Below are 21,018 nucleotides of genomic sequence, written 5' to 3'. Positions count from 1 at the left end.
AAGCTGTCTATCATATTGAGCCAAAGAAACAAGTTATAACCAGACGTGTTCCAATAACTTCAGTCTTTGGAATGTGTGTAGTTTCACCATACCATGAAGAATCTATGCTGTTATGCAAATCATCTCTTCCTCCACTAGAAAAAAAAGTATCATGTTCAGAAACTTAACTATTTTATGGGTATTTTGTAGTCAAGTAATACCGCAGTGAATGCAGAAACCAAGCTCATTTACAGGTATTTTATAGTACTGTGTGCTATACTCAAGTAATTTGCCAGTATTTAATCGTGCAGTATACCACAAGGACCTCAGAAAATGAATTAACTTCCAGCTACAATTTATAATGTACTGTAAAGTGCCTATAAATTTGTGTATTCAGAAGGCACAATAGGTTATATAATTAATGTAGGGTCTTGCAAGGAAAGTGAAAGGCATGTGCAAATTTAATGTTTTTACTGTCTCGCCACTTAGTTGTGGTTCTGTTTTTCCTCTTTAAATCTTCTTGCCATAAACAACTGACTACACTTTATGACAATAGTCTCTTCAGAATCAGCTGTAACTATAGAAACAATAGAGTTGTTAAAGCAGTGACTTTTTCAACAAACGCTTAATAACAAGTGCTTCCTTGATTATCTCCTTTTACATGGGGAGAGTTGTGGACCAGTGGTACAGAACACAAATCTGAGACCAATTTTGATCCCAGTTTTAAAAGATTTCCTCTTTGGCCTTCTGTAACTCTGTGCTTTAGTTTCACCATCTGTAAAACAGGATACCTCATTCAGTTGTGAGAATTAATTAATAATTGTTTGCAAAGTGCTTTGAAAATGAAAATTGATGAGCCATACTCTGAAAGGAACCACAGTGCTTATTAAGATTAAATTTTTTTAACTACAGTGCAGGAACATTTCTTTTTTCAGTGTAGAAGGAAATTTTAGTATTGTTGAAAGTGAGCGATTAACACGATCAGGTGATGCAGACTTTATGAAAGCTTCCTTATCCAGCTCTTCAAACACGTTCCTGACATGCACTAAGTGATCTGTACTATTCCAAAGATATTGCACTGATTTATGGAAAGGGTAAGTTAGGCTCACATAGAGGCCACTGAAGTCACTGGGATTGATATGGGTTTCAAAGACCTGGCCACACAAATCCTATTGTAGAAGCAGGGCACTACTGTAGTAGTTTTGCATATGGATCAGTGTTGACAAGGAGTAATATCATAACAATATCGTATTTAGAACCTAAGTCTCAGAAGACAAAAGGACAGCATATATAAACCCATCATACCTCAGTGTCTATTAACTGAATTTGTAAAAGAAAATTAATTCTGTTAGAATGAATGTCTGATCCCATCTGTTAGGAACACAGAAGGAATAAATTTTGCAAATAAAATGAATTGTGTATTAATTCTTACATCTACAGTTTTTGCTCAGGGAGAAACTGCAATATGTCCCATTATCTTTGCAAGAACCAAGTTTAATTTATCAAAAACCAGCAACAAACGATAAAATCAAGACATTGCAATAGTTCCTTCTTTTTTACTTCCTCCCCTTTCTAGCCCCTCCTTTGAGAATGTCATCTTTGGTTCTTATTTGGTCACTAACAGTTTGGTGAGATTATGGATGGATCAGTGAAGGCTGAAAGAAATATTTCTCAAGTCAGAAAGTCTGAACACAAGAGGACCTATTCAAGCCATGATGGAGTGCCTTACAGAGACTGCAATATGTTCAGAATTGGCAAACACAGATCTGTTTGGACAGTAAGTACAGCCATCCACTCAGCAAATATCAGCATTCCGATTAGTCCGCAGCAAGGAGAACCAGACACTGCAAGCCCTTCTCTAGGTTTCTAGCAACCCATGGGGATAGGTCTCCAGAACAAAAAGATCTTTGTCTGAAACTTACAATTCAGTAAGCCCAACAGCTTTTGAAAAAGCGCCGTCTCTCTGCTCAGCACTATGTTTAGAGCTAAAAATTATTAAAAAGTTGAAAAACTGATTGGAAATACTTTAGAATTACATTTAAGTGCAGGCTCAATAACTTAATCCTCGGACAGAACTAAAAAACGGTCTGTCAAGGTATTATTTGGTCCCACCAATGCAGTATTTAAATGCCTTCAAAAAGAAAGGCCAGTGAATGACAAATGCATTGCACAAGGCTATGACCCATTAAGAATTATTTTGGGAAGATTTTGTTTTTAATCACCAGCAACCAGAGCAACAGCAAGTTTCAGCTTTCACAGGGAGTCCGCAGCTCTCAAAAAAAGTTGACAATGTTTGTAAGAGCTGCAAATGTACATAAACTCCGGTTCCTCCCCATCATGCCTAGGGTAGCATTCCTTTAGCCCAAAGACTGCAACACAATTGTCAGACTCCCCTAATTACGCTCCTGTCACCAATTGTTATTAGCTAGCTCACAGCCAAGGCAATGAAATAGGAATGGTTCATATACAGTAATGGTCTTTCACTTCTGGGCTCTTTTCTTTTCATGTTACAGTAGAAAACTCTACCATGTTAATCAATTCTCTTCCCCTCCTCCCCACATTATATTTGGAAAGACATTGCTTCTGCCTTTACAGAATTTCAAACTGATTTGGGAATATGAAATCAGCTCTTGCTACAAGAAGTTGAAATGTCTTGTTAGCACACAAAGAATGTGATATGATGTGCCATTTAAGCTTCCAGGCTACCAGATGAACCATTTCCCTTTACTTACCCTCATGTACACTTTCAACTATTACTAAGTTTTATATTTATAACTATTAACCTGGATAGGGAGGTCTAGTTCACATTAGACGTACTTGCCAATTGTCCCACTTCCATCAGAACTGTCTCAGGATTTTAAATGCAGTTCGGATGTTCATAGTCCCTGGCAACAGATACTCATACCTTATTAAAAAACCCACTACATTAAAGAATGTATCAGTTGCAAAGTTGTGCACCCAGGCTCCTTTCTCAATCCACTCCCTCCAATCCCTCCAACCTCTAGAGTCTGACTCTTATCCCCTCTGCATTCCAGTCATGCTGTTTCCTCCTCCATGCTGCCTGAGCACCAACAGGAGAGACAAGGAAGGCACAGTCTAGGCAGTGTGCCCGCTCTCAGTTCCAGTGCCCAGGCCTAGTTCCAGTGCACAACAACTTAGAAGCAGGAATTGCAGGGAAAGTCTTGCTCAGCCCTTGCATCCCTGGGCTGGAGCATGCTCAATGCAAACAGAATCTTCGGGGAATTTAGCTGCTAAATCCTAACTAGTCCCTGGGTATGTACAAATTGAGAATTTTCAAAGGCTTTATAACTTGGCCAAATTTGAAGTATTTTTCACATCCATAGCAAAACACTTCCTTCACCGAAGGGCAATCCTCCTGCCAAATTTCAAGTCTCTAGCGCCACCAGTCTTTGGAGCAGAGCATCTCAATGAAGTGATGGAAAGTTTTGCTCATGTTAAAAAAAAACAAAACAACATTTTCCCCTAATCTCTCTCAGAAACAACTGAACCATTTTTTGCTGAAACGCCACAAAAAATAAATAAATAAAAAAGTCAGCCAGAGACAGACATCCGGCATAGGAAATTTCAACTTGAACAGTTGAAGTTTGGCAAAGTTATAAGCAAGTGAAAATGGTTTCATAATGGAAAGTGTCAGGCTGTCTTAACTAGAGGTGGTGCTACCATCTCTGCCTATAACTTATTTAACTGGTCTCATCACTATAAATGCTATGCTAAACAGGCAAGGGGCTTGTGTCCACAGTCTGACTTTTTTGTCCCTCTCTCTGCCTTAGGCACACTCTAAACTTGGGCTGGGAGAAGCCGATGCAGGAAGCGGGGGGGAGCCTCCAGTCAGCCCCCCTCAGCCTCGTGGTTGGCCTGCACAGCAACCAGGGCTGCCAACTCTCCCAATACTGCCTTGAATACTAAGATTTTTGCAACATTGCTATTGACCTCTCGCAATCTCGTGAAAAGGTCCTGGCAGTTTGAGATTCCTGCCTGCATAATGGCTGTAGCTGCCACAAGCTGCTGCTGGGGGACTGAGCAGAGAGCTTTGAGCTAGAGGGAGCAGAAGGTGCGGCTCTGCTTGCTGCATCTTGCCCCTGCTTTTCCTGCTGGGAAGAGCAGGGCCGCCCAGAGGATTCAGGGGGCCTGGGGCAAAGCAATTTCGGGGGCCCCTTCCATAAAAAAAAAGTTGCAATACTATAGAATACTATATTCTTATGGGGGTCCCTGTGGGGACCGGGGCCTGGGGGAAATTGCCCCACTTGCCCCGCCCCTCTGGGCGGCCATGGGGGAGAGACAGAGCCACCCATGAGGCAAGTGGAAAGCAGGGAACCAGCTCATACCCATCAGCTCCCTCTATCCACCACTAAGTGGGGCGGAGAGAAGAGGATCCCAGGAGAATGCCCTCTCTCCACTTTCCTATCAAACCTACAGGGAGTCGGCTGCAGCCTGCTTGCACTCTCCCAGAAATGGGTAGGAGCTGGGGCTGGATGGGGGAAGAAGTGATTTGGAGTTGGGGAGAGGAAACTGGGGAGGGGTAGTATTTAGGTGTGGGGGTGGAGACCTGGACAGGAGTCAGGGGCAGTGTCCTGGGGACAGGAGGAGCTGAGCCGGGGTGGGGTGGGGATCTGAGCAGGCCATAATCCCAGGAGGGAGGGAGAAAGGAGCTGAGCCGGGGGCTGTAAAAGGGGTGGGAAATGGGTAGGGGCTGTACCCAGCGGTAATAGAAAGAACAAGGTAGGGGGCTGTTGGAGGGAAGTGATGCAGAGGGCAGGGCACTGGGGAGTGTATGGAGATCAGTGCCTGGAGAAGGGACGGTGTGGGGTTTTTTAGGGGAGGGAGACAGTCGTGGGGGAGAGAGATGTTCCACCTTTCAAACACAACTAAAAGGGAGGAGGTCCCCCAACACATGTGTGCTCGTGCGCATATTATTTGTGCATTGAAAGAGGAATTTCCTGAAACACTCACTCACAGAAGGGGGTGATTCCACCTCAGAAGTTCAGAAATCACCAAACCGACCAAAAACAGCATGACGGGTTTAAAAAAAAAAAAAGAGCCCATCATGATTTTAAGCCAATCTCACTCCTCCGTCCCTCCTGTCCTGTGATTTTTGGACTTGCGGGTTGGCAGGCAGTATTGTTCCTCTTCTCTCCATGATACACAGTGGAAGCATCAATATAACTTCACAGGAATTAGGAGAGCTCTTTTTTTTTTTTTAATTATTTTTTAAAAGCTTATAGAAAAATTCTAAATTTTCACTGTCATAAAACACCACCCAGTCTAAATCTAAATATATACACTTCTGTTTTAAAGGACAGAATATAAAATTCTGTCTAAAAGGCTTTCCTCCAAAAGTGGGTTTTAGGGTATTTTTTTAAACATACAGTATAACAAAATTATTTCCACAGAACTTTGGAACTTTATTCAAACCATCCACTTGAATAAAACAGCCCCATTTTAGCCAAATTTTGTTCAAGCTGACTTCAGCTTTCTGTTTAAACAAACCTTAGGCTACACTGACATCATTTGCACAAGGAGACATTTTTTTTAAATTAAAATCTGTGGGTCTCAGCTAGATTACTGAATAAAGAGCTGATTTTTAAATCTGCAGGATCCTTTATGACCTTGCTTCAAAGGGGGGGATTTAGACCTACTAAGCCAATGGAAAACAAACAAATTTAATCTCTCACCAACACTGAACTAAGAATGGAAAACAACTCTGAGAAAAGCTTTTATTCACCCTCATGCTACTACTTAAAAAAGGGGGAAGGTGGAAAAAAAACCAAACACCTATTTTAAGAAAACAACCTGCCCCCATTGGCAAAGTTGACTTCTCTGACCCTCTTGCTGACTTAGTACCATTCCCCCTCACTCCCCACATTTTTTATTACTGTTTAAAATTAAATATATACAAGTTAAGAGGGAAGGTACTGTACATCTGGGGTCAGGCTCGAGTTAATGTTAGTATAATGCTAGCCATATGGCCTAGATTGACAACTCTGAAGACTACGACTCCTCTTTGGGCGAAAATCTCACGTCCAGATTTAGGTACCTAAATACCTGGGGAGGTTTTAGGCATGCCTGTGCCTGATTTAGGCACCTTACTGAAGAGAACTGTATATCCCACTGGATAAATAGGAACTCTGATAGGATTAAGTGCCATTTCTGGCCCTAAAAGGTGACTAAGCATTAGACCTTAAACCTGGCACTGGTCCAGGACATAATTCTGTATATCCTACACCCTAGAACGGTGTATGGGGACACTGTCAAATAAATATTTGGTGAAAATAAACATTTTTGTTGAAATTTTTATTTTATTTTATTTTCAAAATAGCGGTTCTCTGCAGCTTCTCAGAAGCTTGGAATGTTAGAATAAATCCCAAGAGAGATGGATTAGCGGGCAGAGAGCAAGTGAGGCAGTCAGATGTAATTTATCCTATGGATACTGCCACCACAAATTGTATGTGATTTAGACGGACAGATCACTATCACAATTCTTCCATCTATCACTGAAATGAAGCTCTCCCTTTGGTGAAATGCAGCAGCTGTTTAACAACACACAGTAAGAACATGACATTCTAGGGCAGAAAGAGAAGAAAGGTACCATAAATTAATTGAAACTACAGGAGAAAATGTATGTAGGCTGAATATATATTGGAATTCAGCCAGAACACCAGATCTAACAACCTCATCCTTTATCAAGCTTTAAAGGGGAAGGAAAAAACGGTCTAAAGAAAGACAGCAAATTATAAGATTCATACACTAAGGAAAAAAAATCACAATATGCTAGCACTGAACTTCTTTCATGTTTTTCTGCTGTGTATATTAAACTGTATCATTGCCCTTCTCCTACAAAGGAATATCCAATTTCCTAGTGGACAACCTGATTAGCCAAGTAATTTTTGGCACACTAGCCATCATACTAATTGAGTCTGTGGATCTAGAATAAAAGAATCGTAGCTATGTAGGGTGGGAAGGGAACTTGAGAGATCATATAGTCCAACCCTCTTCGCTGAGGCAGGAACAAGTAAATCTAGACCATTCCTAACAGGTGTTTGTCTAACCTGTTCTTAACCTCCAATAACGGGGATTCTACAACTTTCATTGGAAGTCTATTCCAGTGCTTCATTATCCTTATATTTTTAGAAAGTTTTTCCTAATATCTAAACCTCGCTTGCTGCAGATTAAACCAATTACATCTTGTCCCACTTATATTATAAATAAATATTTACAAATTGGCCTCATTCTGCAAGGTGCTGAGCACTCTCAATTGCCATTTGAGAGAGCTGAGAGTCCCCAGCAGGTCACAGGGGGCACTCAGCATCTTGCAAGTATGGAATCATATGTTCGGGCTCTGACTTGATTCAAAAGCAAAGAAATGTATACCTGGCAATTTGAGTTGTCGCGTTGTGCCTAGTTACGGCAGCTCAGGCAAAGGTCAATTCAGCCATTCCTGTATCAGGGATTTACATAACAGCAGTTACACAAATTCTCCATGGATTGATGTGGAGGACTGGTCCAACTACCAAGAGCTGAGCAATGCTCAGCACTTGCCATGGGTAGAGATTTCTGCCAACAGTTTCAACCAACAGGAGGGTTTGTGTCCCCAGTTTTCATGTTTGAACCAACCTCAAAATGAAGGTATGTGAAACAAGCCAAGTTTAACATAGGTAGGGTGAAATGCACTCCTCCGCAGAGGACCCCCTGCAGCTCTACAGGGACTTAAGCACTGCACTGGCCTTATGCTGGTCCTAAGCACAGGGGTGAATTTCACCCTTCGCGTTTTACATGTTTGAGATGCGAGACTATAAATCAGTGCAGGTTTGATTAAAAGCAACCTGGGTTCTCTTGAAAGGGGTGTGTGAAGCTCAATGAAGCTTTCAATGAACCCTTCATGACACCTCCTCCACAGCAATGAGTAATAGAGTCTGCACAGTGTGCAAGAGCACAGAGAAGCCATTACTTCACCAAGGTAACTCAGTAACTTAATGAAAAGGGTTCCTTAGCAACGCAGCAGCAAGCTTTTGACAAAGCATTAGGATTAATTTACCTTGCAGGCTTGTGGACACAGTTTTGGGTAGAGGTCTGAATCTGGCTTGTCAAACTAGGAGTCAGAGAACACCCAAAAATGCATTAAAAAACCTCTAGGAAAAAAAACTTTAAAAACAATTATTGACCTAAACATTCCCAAATGATTAAACCATTAGATATTTATGGACAACAATTTACATGCTATGCATTAGAATGAATTCCAAAGCTCTAACTCCATATTTTAAACCACTAAACTTGGAAGTCAAGATCTATAGCATAAGCAATCTCTTCATTGAGCTAAAACCCTGTATTTAACCAGAAACCATGCCTTTGTCCATATGTACAAAGTAGCTTTTGTACTAAAAGGAAAACCGGATAAAAAGCACGGAGAAATTGTAATAATCTCTATATTAGAGATTATTTAATTTATACTGAAAAAAAAATCCAGGCCTTAAGAGTTTTCTCTGTAGAGCTTTCTAAGCTCCATGAAGAAAAATGCACAAAGTAATCCTAGTAATTTGATGTTTACAAGAGTATCATACTAAACCACTTACAGAACAGGCTTATATAATACATTGTTTCTTCAGTCTTTTCTGTTAAGCGAGTTGCCTTCTGTTCATTATTTTATCTCAGAGTAGCAATTCTATTATAAATATGCCAAGCATGAAAAGAATCCTAATCACACCAGGTAGAGAGACCTGGAAGTTACTAGCCCGTCTGGTCCCAGTTTGCTTCAGCACATGCTAATACTGTGTAAATCATTTTTACAAAAAAGCAGAAATTCAGTGTCCCAATAGATGATAAAGAAAATTCTTTTATTTGCAGGAGTCACTTCATTTTTTGGAAGCTTAACCTGGTTATCTATTTGTCTTCATGGAAGAAAGGACACTAACAGTAAAACAGCTTTCCTTTGAAACAGATGGTTTTAATACTTGGTGTTATGAGCAGAAGCTCCCAAAATAACAAAGTTCTTGAGATGGTGAAGTACAGTACAACTTTTAATGAAGTATCACTGACAAATCACTCTGCCTACATTCATTTCTAACCACTGATGTTTTTACTTTTTAAAAATTTTAAATATGGAATTAAGACAACCTGCTTGAAATTAGCCTTGTACGCTCTCAGCAGCCTGACTGGATTCCTTATACCACCACTACTCATGACCAGCATTAGAGTCATTGTAAGTAGAAGATTTCTGGGCTTTAATGAACCATGCTTTGCCATCTGGAGACTGAGCAAATCAGAAGCAACTTCACTACAGTCACGGGAATTAATTACACTGGTATAAAATCATTTAAAATTATCACAAAAACTGGGCTTTACTATTTTAAAATCTTGAAAATAGAACAGGTAATCATTTTGTTTATGCCATCATAGATTAAATGAGAATTATTGAATTAGTCAATCTATGATGGTTTTTGAGCAAGAAGTAGTTGATTCCAAGAGGCAGCCAACAAGTACCAAAACCAGAATAGAAATTGGATTAAGGGACTGCATAAATACAGCGTTTTAAGTGTAGACTTGCACTTAGGAATTGTTCTTTATTGATGCCGTGAATCTTACAAAATGTGAAAAAACAATCAGTTCACAACCGCCAGCTCCAAATTTTATTTCTTTTTTTCCTCCAAATCCCAGGTCCTCCAAATTTGGGGGTTAGAATTGAATCCCTGGATCCAAACTCAATTCTAGGTCTTGCTTCTGAATCCCAATCAAACCTGGAAGTTTTCTAGTTCTGGTTCAGAAGTGGCTGAAATTTTCTGTGATTAATTCGTTATGCAAGATTTCCACACTTTGTGCTAAAAGGTCCCAGGCTTCAAATCTAAATTCCAAACCAACCGACTTTCTATTGGAATTCAGATGCAGATTCCAAACATTTTCTATTCAGAAACTAAATATTAAGGTCCCAGTCTTTAAAATGTAGTGTGTAAACAGATCAAGCAGCAAAGAATGCGAGTAATCATATGCCCCCTATCAGTAATTTGAATCTTTAAAGATGTCAGTGGTTCCAGCCACACAGACTTCCAATCAATGTTGACAGCCAGCCAGGTCCTCCTTAAGTATCAAGAAAGCAGCGCAGTCCAAGAACAATTTGGAAATCAGGTTTCACATCTTTGCTCCACATCTTGGGCCTAACGAAGAGGATTAGCTTTTGGGGTGATGTTTATTTATTGCTAATATAAGTGTCATGGGATTTACCACTCACCGCCAGTCTGGCACCTCCTCCTGGTCACTCTGGGATTAGCCCTTGAGGTCAATGCCCCTTCTGTGGCTTGCACTGCGTCGTTCTGTCTCTCTGGCAAGTAGGGTTGCCAGGTATCCGGTTTTCAACCAGAATGCCCAGTCAAAAAGGTACCTTGGTGGCTCTGGTAAGTGGCGCAGCAGGGCTCTGGCAAGCTCCCTGCCTGCCCTGGCTGTGTGCGGCTCCCGGAAGTGGCCATGTCCAGCTCCTAGGTGCAGAGGTAGCCACAGGTTTTGGCTGCCCCTGCCCCAAGTGCGCTGCCCCCACCCCAAGTGCTGGCCCCAGCTCCGCAGCTCCCATTGGCCAGGAACCATGGCCAATGGGAGCTGCAGGGGCAGCACCTGTGGGCATAGGCAGAGCCCCCTGGCCTAGGGGCCAGACATGCTGGCCGCTTCTGGGAGCCTCCTGAGGTAAGCTCCACCCGGCCGGAGCACACACGCCAAACCCCCTCCTGCACCCCAACCCCCTGCTCCAGGTCAGAACTTTCTCCCACACCCAAACTCCCTTCCAGAACCCCACCCCAACCCCCTGCCCCAGCCCTGAGCTCCTTCGTGCACCCCAACCCCATCTCCCAGCCCGTTGAAAGTGAGGGAGGGAGGGGGACAGCGAGTGACGGAAGGAGAGAGGATGGAATGAGTGGGGGCCGGGGACTCGGAGAAGGGTCAGGGCCGCCCTGCGGCCTTGGGGAAGGGGTGGGGCAGAGGTCGGGACGAGGATATTCGGTTTTGTCTGATTAGAAAGTTGGCAACCCTACTCACAGGTCTGCAGCTTGTCTCTTGTCCCAGGAACTGCAGCGTCCTCTTTGTGACTCAGCTCTGCGGCCAGGTCACTCAATATTGCCCCCTTCCAGGGTAGCAAAGTCCCTTCTCCCTAGCAATCCCAGGAAGTGTTCCTTCCCACTGCCCCCTGGTACCACTCCCTCAGTGACTGGCAGGGGAACCCTCAGATGAGCAATTCTGGGCCTTCCTCTTCCAGCCCTCACTGCTCCTCCCCTGGACTGCTTCCTACCACACCTGGTTCCCCTTCTCTCTTTAGGTGTACCAGTTCCAAAACCCTCTTCCCAAGGAGTGATGGCTGGCTGGCTGCCTTCATGCAGTCTTTCCCAGCAGCACCTGTGAATTTACCTGGATTTATATAGACTGCACCTGGTCCTGCATAGATGAACCTGCTTCCAATTAGTTCCCTGATCCCTGGCTCTTCCTCCAGGAGCAGCCGGTGGTGTTAATTGACCTGCCTGGCCACCTTAATGCCTTTCAGTCCTGTGTGGGGTGGTCACCCCATCACAATAAGGAACAGATAAATGCAAAGAAGTTAGGGCCCTCCCTATTATTTAACTATCAAAACTGATTTTCAACCAGGATTGTTATCTTATTTCATGAACCATCAGAGAATGTGTTCACAACTACCCACAACTCTGGTTGCACGTGAAGTCGTCTATTACTGCAATCCATTTCTTGAAAGGTATCATTGAAAGGCCACATGCATCAATAGCATAACTACTTACTCCCCCAAGATAGCAGTGCAAAGAGTTGTTGCAGTCTGAATAGGCATGTTTTTTGCACATGAAAAGTACTAAGCTATTCTAAGTTATTTTTTGTTTGTTTGTTTGTTTGGGTTTGGGGTTGTTTTTGTTGTTGTTTCACATTAATGCCACATACCACTTTTTAATTGGTTTAAATACTTTGGAATTTACAAATGATGAGTTTCTATCATTTCTAATTCCAAATTCTCATCTTTTCCCATATCCTCCTGAAACTACAGTATTAGCTATACACAAATAATTTCTACCATACCTGGAGGGTTTCTAAATAAAGGTCCTAATTTCAGAATTATTCTTATCTCTAAAGAGAGCTTAAAGCTAACTAAAGAACATTCATTTGGTAGGTTTTTCATAGCATTCTCTCTCTCACACTCACACTCACTTTCCAATCAATCATGCTCTAATATTCGTAATGCCTGGAATTATTGTATTTCTCCTGTACTAGAATAAATTCTAGAACTGCTTAAACACTTAATATTGTCATCCAGATTTTTATGATCAGCATTACTATATCTTTTTACTAACAGATGCTTCTTTTGTTTGATACACAATAAACAATACTCAGATTTCAGAGTGGTAGCCGTCTGTATCAGATTATTTTCCTTGTCTCACCAGAATATACACTACTAGAAACCACATAAAGACATTTTTGATACTCTTGTGCATAAAACATTTGAAAATTTTCAAATGGTAACAATGAAAATAAGCAATAACATTTGCCAGATTTGTAAAAGCTATGAAATGAAACACTGAAGTCTGATTTAGAGCAGACTTCCTGATTATTAATATAGCAGAGATGCTGCAGGCCTGAGTTAGTGGGACAGATGCTTTCAGCTCACTGGCTGAGTACTCCATATCCAAATTTAGAGAAACAATATAATACCATCAACTATATGTTTCTGTAATTAAAAGGACGGTATCAACTTCAAACCTAGTCAGGCAATTAAAAAAATAGTTTTAGGTATGACAATCTGTCCCTGAGATTTCCTGCCACTTTCTGTGGATTTACGATTTCTTATTTTTATTTTCTCTCCCCTATTGTTGTGTGAAAGATCTACATAAAAATAGGAAAAACAAATCTCCTTTTTGACCATATAGAGAAAACAATGAAGGCAAATATTCACAAAGTATTACCAAATCATAAAGTAAACATACAGAAGAACTTTTTCCTAACCATTTTCAGTTGTTATAATACTCTGAGGGGTTATTTGCAGCTATGGCAAATAAACTGAATGATCAGAGAAAAATGTGATTTTTAAAAAAATTGATCAAGTCCCTTTGTTTTCATTTAAATTTACCTAGGTCACTTTGTAAAAACAAAAAAACACAATAGGGATAGAAAGAAAGAGTTTAAATGCAGGTATAACACAGAAAAGCATGCTGTACCTACTGAATGCTCAGATACGTAAATATTTCTGCAAGACAGTCAAATACTGCAGTCAAACACATACTACATTAGGCCCTGATCCTACAAATGTCTGTTTGGTCAGATACCTGTGCCCACATAGAATCCCACTGACTTCAAAAAGGTGGGCTGGGTCTGCCTTCACCATGCCAGTTGCAGGATCTGGGCTTTAGAGTTTATGTATTAAGATATAAATTATGAAGCACTGATCACAAACATACAATACAGATAATCCATAAATTTATAGTTAAACAAAACTGTCATCTATGATAATCCAGGTATCATATCGCTCTGTATGTTGCAATGGTTTTCTTTAAAACATGAAATACATTATGCATTGAGAGGTACTGTAGTAACTCCAGCTAATGGCCTATCATTTAAACCTTATTAATCAATGGTGAATTAACAACACTTTCATTAGTGGGACCTTTTGTTTTCTCTTAAGCACTCGCTTGGTTAGTGAATGAACAAATACTTACATTGGAAATACTTTATGTAGGGGTTTTGTGAGGATGTTTGCAAACTGTTTTAAACACAAGAGTATTTGTATATATTATATATACACACACAAACACACATGAAAATTGTGTGTGGAAGAAAAATTTCTTAGATTACTTACAAGTGAGGTTTTTACTCTCAAAGGGTTTGTTCATATGTTTTCAATTAATTTTGATTATACAAGTCTTGATTATATAAAATCAGCTTTCTCATTACCATTTACTCTAACATACACTTAGAGGATCATCTAAATGAGGAGCATAGCTTTAGTTGTGCAAGACCCAACAACAAATAATGACAGTTGAGCATTAAGCCAATGCAATAAAATATTCCCAGTTTTCCAAAGCAGTTTTCTCTTATAGTACAGAACATAAGAATGGCCATACTGGGTCAGAACAAAGGTTCATCCATCCCAGTATCCTGTCTACCGACAGTGGCCAATACCAGATGCCCCAGAGGGAGTGAACCTAACAGGTAATGATCTCAAGTGATCTCTCTCCTGCCCTCCATCTCCACCCTCTGACAAACAGAGGCTAGGGACACTGTTCCTTACCCATCCTGGCTAATAGCCATTAATGTACTTAACCTCCTGAATTTATCTAGTTGTCTTTTAAACCCTGTTATATTCCTAGCCTTCACAACCTCCTCAGGCAAGAAGTTCCACAGGTTGACTGTGCGTTGTGTGAAGAAGAACTTCCTTTTATTTCTTTTAAACATGCTACCCATTAATTTTATTTGGTGACCCCTAGTTCTTATATTATGGGAACAAGTGTGATGGGTTGGATCACAGAAACCCCCTTGGGGCTGCCAACCGATGTGCCAAGACTACTTCTGGCCCTGCATTCCCCTGCCAATCTGGGACTCCAGAACCCTGCCTGGTTGTGCTATACAGGCTTGCCAGCTACAAACACAGACCCAGGTCTGAACCACGCCCCACAAATTGCAGGCTTAACTGAAAGCAACTTAAGAAGTGTTCTTGTCTCTAACAACCAGAAGCCCAACTCCCAATGGGGTCCAAACCCCAAATAAATCTGTTTTACCCTGTATAAAGCTTATGCAGGGTAAACTCAAATTGTTCGCCCTCTATAACACTGATAGAGAGAGATGCACAGTTGTTTGCTCCCCCAGGTATTAATACATACTCTGGATTAAATAATAAGTAAAAAGTGATTTTATTAAATACAGAAAGTAGGAATTAAGTGGTTCCAAGTAGTAACAGACAGAACAAAGTGAATTACCAAGCAAAATTAAATAAAACATGGAAGTCTATGCCTAATACAGTAAGAAAACTGAATACAGATAAAACCTCACTCTCAGAGGTGTTCCAGTAAGTTTCCTTTTACAGACTAGTCTCCTTCTAGTCTGGGTCCAGCAATCACTCACACCCCCTGTAGATACTGTCCTTTGTCCCAGTTTCTTTAAGGTATCCGTTGGGGTGGAGAAGCTATCACTTGAGCCAGCTGAAGACAAAATGGAGGGGTCTCCCAGGGGCTTAAATAGACTTTCTCTTGTGGGTGGAGACCCCCCCCCCCATGCAAAGTCCAGCTCCAAGATGGAGTTTTGGAGTCACATGTCCAAGTCACATGTCCATGCATGACTGAGTTCCTTACCAGCCAAGCCACATTCTTGGGAAAGCTCAGATGTGGATTGGCGTCTCCAAGTTCATTGTTGGCTTAAGGGCTTCTTGATTGCTCACTTACTGAGAATAGTCTTTTCTCAGAAAGCTGACCAACTGCTTCCCTGAGGCTATTTAAAATTAAACAAGTATACAGCCAATATTCATAACTTCAAGTACAAAAATGACACATGCATACAAATAGGATAAATATATTCAGTAGATCATAACCTTTGCAGAGATCTGTTACATGGCATATGTAGCATAAAACATATTCCAATTATGTCATATTCCCATAAAGCATTATAGGGTGCAATGTCACAAGAAGTAAATAACTTTTCCTTATTCACTTTCTCCACATCACTCATGATTTTATATATCTCTATCATATCCCCCCTTAATCTCCTCTTTTCCAAGCTGAAAAGTCTTGGCCTCTTTAATCTCTCCTCATATGGGACCAGTTCCAAACCCCTAATCATTTTAGTTGCCCTTCTCTGAACCTTTCTAATGCCAGTATATCTTTTTTGAGATGAGGAGACCACATTTGTACGCAGTATTCAAGATGGGGCGTAACATGGATTTATATAAGGACAATAAGATATTCTCAATCTTATTCTCTATCCCTTTTTGAATGATTCCTAACATTCTGTTTGTTTTTTTGACTGCCACTGCACAATGAGTGGACGTCTTCAGAGAACCATCCATAATGACTCCAAGTTCTCTTTCCTGATTAGTAGTAGCTAAATTAGCCCCCAGTATATTGTATGTATAGTTGGGGTTATTTTTTCCCAATGTGCATTACTTTACATTAAATTTACGTTAAATTTCATTTGCCATTTTGTTGCCCAATCACTTAGTTTTGTTAGATCTTTTTGAAGTTTTTCACAGTCTGCTTTGGTCTTAACTATCTTAAGCAGTTTAATATTGTCTGCAAACTTTCCCACCTCACTGTTTACCCCTTTCTCCAGATCATTTGGGAATAAATTGAATAGGATTGGTCCGAGGACTGACTATTGGGGAACACCACTAGTTACCCCTCTCCAGGCTGAGAATTTACCATTTATTCCTACCCTTTGTTTCCTGTCTTTTAACCAGTTCTCAATCCATGAAAAGATTTCCCACTTATTCCATGACAACTTAATTTACGTAAGAGCCTTTGGTGAGGGACCTTATCAAAGGCTTTCTGGAAATCTAAGTACACTATGTCCACTGGATCCCCCTTGTCCACGTTTGTTGACCCCTTCAAAGAAATCTAATAGATTAGTAAGACACGATTTCCCTTTACAGAAACCATGTTTACTTTTGCCCAACGATTTATGTTCTTCTATGTGTCTGACAATTTTATTCTTTACTATTGTTTCAACTAATTTGCCCGATACTGACGTTAGACTTACTGGTCTGTAATTGCCATGATCACCTCTAGAGCTCTTTTTAAATACTGGTGTTACATTAGCTATCTTCCAGTCATTGGGTACAGAAGCTGATTTAAAGGACAGGTTACAAACCCTAGTTAATAGTTCTGCAATTTCACATTTGAGTTCTTTCAGAACTCTTGGATGAATGCCATCTGGTCCCGGTGACTTGTTACTGTTAAGTTTATCAATTAATTCCAAAACCTCTGCTAATGACACTTCAATCTGTGACAGTTCCTCAGATTTGTCACCTACAAAGGACGGCTCAGGTTTGGGAATCTCCCTAACATCCTTAGCCGTGAAGACTGAAGCAAAGAATTCATTTAGTTTCTCCACAATGACTTTATCGTCTTTAAAGTGCTCCTTTTTTATCTCTATCATCGAGGGGCCCCACTGGTTGTTTAGCAGGCTTCCTGCTTCTGATGTAGTTAAACATTTTGTTATTACCTTTTGAGTTTTTGGCTAGCTGTTCTTCAAACTCCTTTTTGGCTTTTCTTATTACATTTTTACACTTAATTTGGCAGTGTTTATGCTGCTTTCTATTTACCTCACTAGGATTTGACTTCCACTTTTTAAAAGATGCCTTTTTATCTCTCACTGCTTCTTTTACATGGTTGTTAAGCCATAGTGGCTCTTTTTTAGTTCTTTTACTGTGTTTTTTTAATTTGGGATATACATTTAAGTTGGGCCTCTATTATGGTATCTTCGAAAAGTGTCCATGCAGCTTGCAGGGATTTCACTCTAGTCACTGTACCTTTTAATTTCTGTTTAACTAACCCCCTCATTTTTGCATAGTTCCCCTTTCTGAAATTAAATGCCACAGTGTTGAGCTGCTGAGGTGTTCTTCGCACCACAGGAATGTTAAATATGATTATATTATGGTCACTATTTCCAAGCGGTCCTGTTATAGTTACTTCTTGGACCAGATCCTGCGCTCCACTCAGGACTAAATCAAGAATTGCCTCTCCCCTTGTGGGTTCCTGTACCAGCTGCTCCAAGAAGCAGTGATTTAAAGTATCGAGAAATTTTGTCTCTGTATTTAGTTCCTGAGGTGACATGTACCCAGTCAATATGGGGATAATTGAAATTCCACACTATTATTGAGTTCTTTATTTTGATAGCCTCTCTAATCTCCCTTAGCATTTCGTAGTCACTATCACTGTCCAGGTCAGGTGGTCGATAATAGATCGCTACTGTTATATTCTTATTGGAGCATGGAATTACTATCCATAGAGATTCTATGGAACATGTGGATTCATTTAAGATTTTCACTTCATTTGATTCTACATTTTCTTTCACATATAGTGCCACTCCACCCCTCTCCCTCCGCACAACCTGTCCTTCCGATATATTTTGTACCCCAGAATGATTGTGTCCCATTGATTGTCCTCACTCCACTAGGTTTCTGTGATGCCTATTATATCAATCCTTTAACACGAGGCACTCTAATTCACCCATCTTATTATTTAGACTTCTAGCATTCGTGTACAAGCATTTTAAAAACCTGTCACTGTTTATTTGTCTGCCCTTTTCTTATGTGTCATATTCTTTTTTACATGAATGTTTCTCATCTGATGTAGCCCATACTCTATCCTCTTCCAAACCTAGAGAATCTCTATCACTAGACTCTCCTCTCAGGCCTGGTCCACACTAATCCCCCACTTCAAACTAAGATACGCAACTTCAGCTACGTTATTCACGTAGCTGAAGTCGAAGTACCTTAGTTCGAACTTACCGCGGGTCCAGACGCGGCAGGCAGGCTCCCCCGTCGACTCCGCGTACTCCTCTCGCGGAGCAGGAGTACCGGCGTCGACGGCGAGCACTTCCGGGATCGATTTATCACGTCTAGACAAAACGCGATAAATTGATCCCAGAAGATCGATTGCTTACCGCCGGACCCAGAGGTAAGTATAGACCTACCCTAAGAGAAGTCTCTGTCCAATCCCTGTGCTCCTCTGCAGCAATCGGCCTTCCCCCATCTCTTAGTTTAAAAACTGCTCTGCAACCTTTTTAATGTTAAGTGCCAGCAGTCTGGATCCACTTTGTAGAGAACAGTTACTACTGCCAGACTAGTTTTATCAAAGGAAAATACTGGTACTGGTAGTTCTTTAAAAGACCTGTCTAGTTAGTTAATTTCAGGGGAAGTGTTTATGAAAGCTGCATTAATACTAAATGAGCTCACCATGATTAATGTAATTACAGTAAATATTAAGGAATTAAATTAATAAGCAGCAGGTTTAAAACAAAGATAAGGAAGAATTTTTTCACACAATGCACAAACTATGGAACTCATTGCAAGGGGATACTGTGAAGACCAAAAGCATAACTTGGTTTAAAAAAGAATTAGATAAGTTCATAGAAGATAGATCTATCAATGGCTATCAGCCAAGATGGTCAGGGACGCAACCCCATGCTGTGGGTATCCCTAAACCTCTGACTGCCAGAAGCTGGGACTGGATTACATGGGATGGAACACTTGATAAATTACCCTGTTCTGTTCATTCCCTCTGAAGCATCTGGCCACTGTCGAAGACAGGATACTGGGCTGGATGGACCACCCGACTCAGTACAGCCATTCTTACCATTACATCATCCTATCACATTACAGAACTATTGAATTCCTAGGAATGACAACCACACTATATCTAGAATTCCTAGAATTCTTTGGCACCATCAAGCCAGTATCATAACAACAGCAACTAAATTCTCGAGTGAGTTTGTCAGAAATCTGTTGCTAGCATAATTGTATATGGCAGTTTGGCAGACAGTAAATGGCAAGAAATAAGCATTGTCTATAAGGCTTCCAAATCAACAGATTCCATTTCTCAACACAATAATAGATACTCTACAGTGAAAAACTATACTCATTATAAAACAGCTCAAAAGCATATTAATGCTTACACGTTTGCTGTTAATCCTGTGGAAGGATTGCATGTGTCCTGTTTTCCCATATGCCGAGAGACAGCATCCAGCTGGAGGAAACAGGAGTGGCATGCTGAATTCAAGTCCTGCATTTTCCCCTGCCATTCACATTACTGGGCATGTGACACTTATCATATGAGAGTACTGGGCTTATGAAATGCAAAGTAACCTTGGTGTGGCCTTCTGCTCACTGGAGACAAAAGCATAACCTTGCAGAGTTTTGCTGCCACCAACTCAAATTTCAGACCAGAATTGCTGGAAGATTTGCTAAAATGTATGATCCTTTCAAAACGACCCTGTGTATATTTATGAATTTGCATCCATATCCCGCAAAAATCACTCTTTCACATGGTTCAGTGTGAATTTTGCCCATTTCAGTGGTGTCACAATGTGAATTTTTGTATTTTATTGAAACCTCAGAGTGAAACTTGGTGGTGACTCGAATCCATGTAGATAAAAACCAAAGGAAATGCTTATATGAACTCCTGCAAAGGATGTGTGATACTTCACACAGCACTAATGGTTACAGTTCGAGTCCAACAAAACAACAAGAGAACTCCACATAACCTTATGTGGGTTCAACATGATATACTGTTTGTCAATGTTATAGCAGGAGCACTAGCTGTTCAATTAAGTATTATATTCAAGGGTTAAAATAAGGCAAAAATTAGGCGCAATTTTGCAGCTGTCATTCACATGGGTAATTCATATCCAGAGAAGCATCCCGCTGTAGTCAGTTGACTAAGTAACAACAAGTTCTGTGAGTCAGTTTTTCAAGTTTAAGTCTATTATGTGTTACGCATTATCAATTATATGGGGAAGCGTAGCCTAGTGGATAGGACACTGGGCTTGGACTGAAAAGAGCTGAGGTTTATTCCCAGTGTGACGTTGTGCAGTCTATATGGTTTTATAAAAACATGATAATAAGTGAATATAACGTAACTGGGATAGTTTTATAAAGATTTGATAATAAGTGAATATAATGCAACTGGGATATGCTTCATGCAAAAGGTCTCTTGTAAGGCATCATTACAAAGCTTATAATCTACTGAGTGTGATCATCCTATTTGTAGAAATGTACCACTCTTGTATCTAAAACTAGAAATATAAAATATAACTCTGAGGGCCTATTGTAATTATGCAAAGTGTGGGCCATTAATAATGGTTTGGAATCTTGATGACTCCCATTAACAAGGACCATTGTCTGCAGATGGCTATGTTTACCTGCTAGTCTTCCTGTATATGTGTGTGCTGGCAAGTGGGCAATGAAGTCTTGCAGTGACATGTGATCATGTCACCTGAACTGGAATCCATCTTTAACCTGGTGCTTTTCCGGGGGGGGGGGGGGGGGGGGGGGGGGGGGGGGGAACCCCA

General features: G+C 40.7%; 1 protein-coding gene across 2 annotated transcripts in view; it reads right to left on the bottom strand.

Annotated features, from left to right (window-relative positions):
- Positions 1 to 21,018, bottom strand: part of FNDC3B (fibronectin type III domain containing 3B) — a 378,401-nt gene that overhangs the window by 221,404 nt on the left and 135,979 nt on the right. The gene's annotated exons all lie outside the window — the stretch shown is intronic.

This window comes from Trachemys scripta, chromosome 9 (assembly GCF_013100865.1).
Source record: "Trachemys scripta elegans isolate TJP31775 chromosome 9, CAS_Tse_1.0, whole genome shotgun sequence".
NCBI lineage: Eukaryota > Metazoa > Chordata > Testudines > Emydidae > Trachemys > Trachemys scripta.
This window is presented reverse-complemented; position numbering and strand designations above follow the sequence as displayed.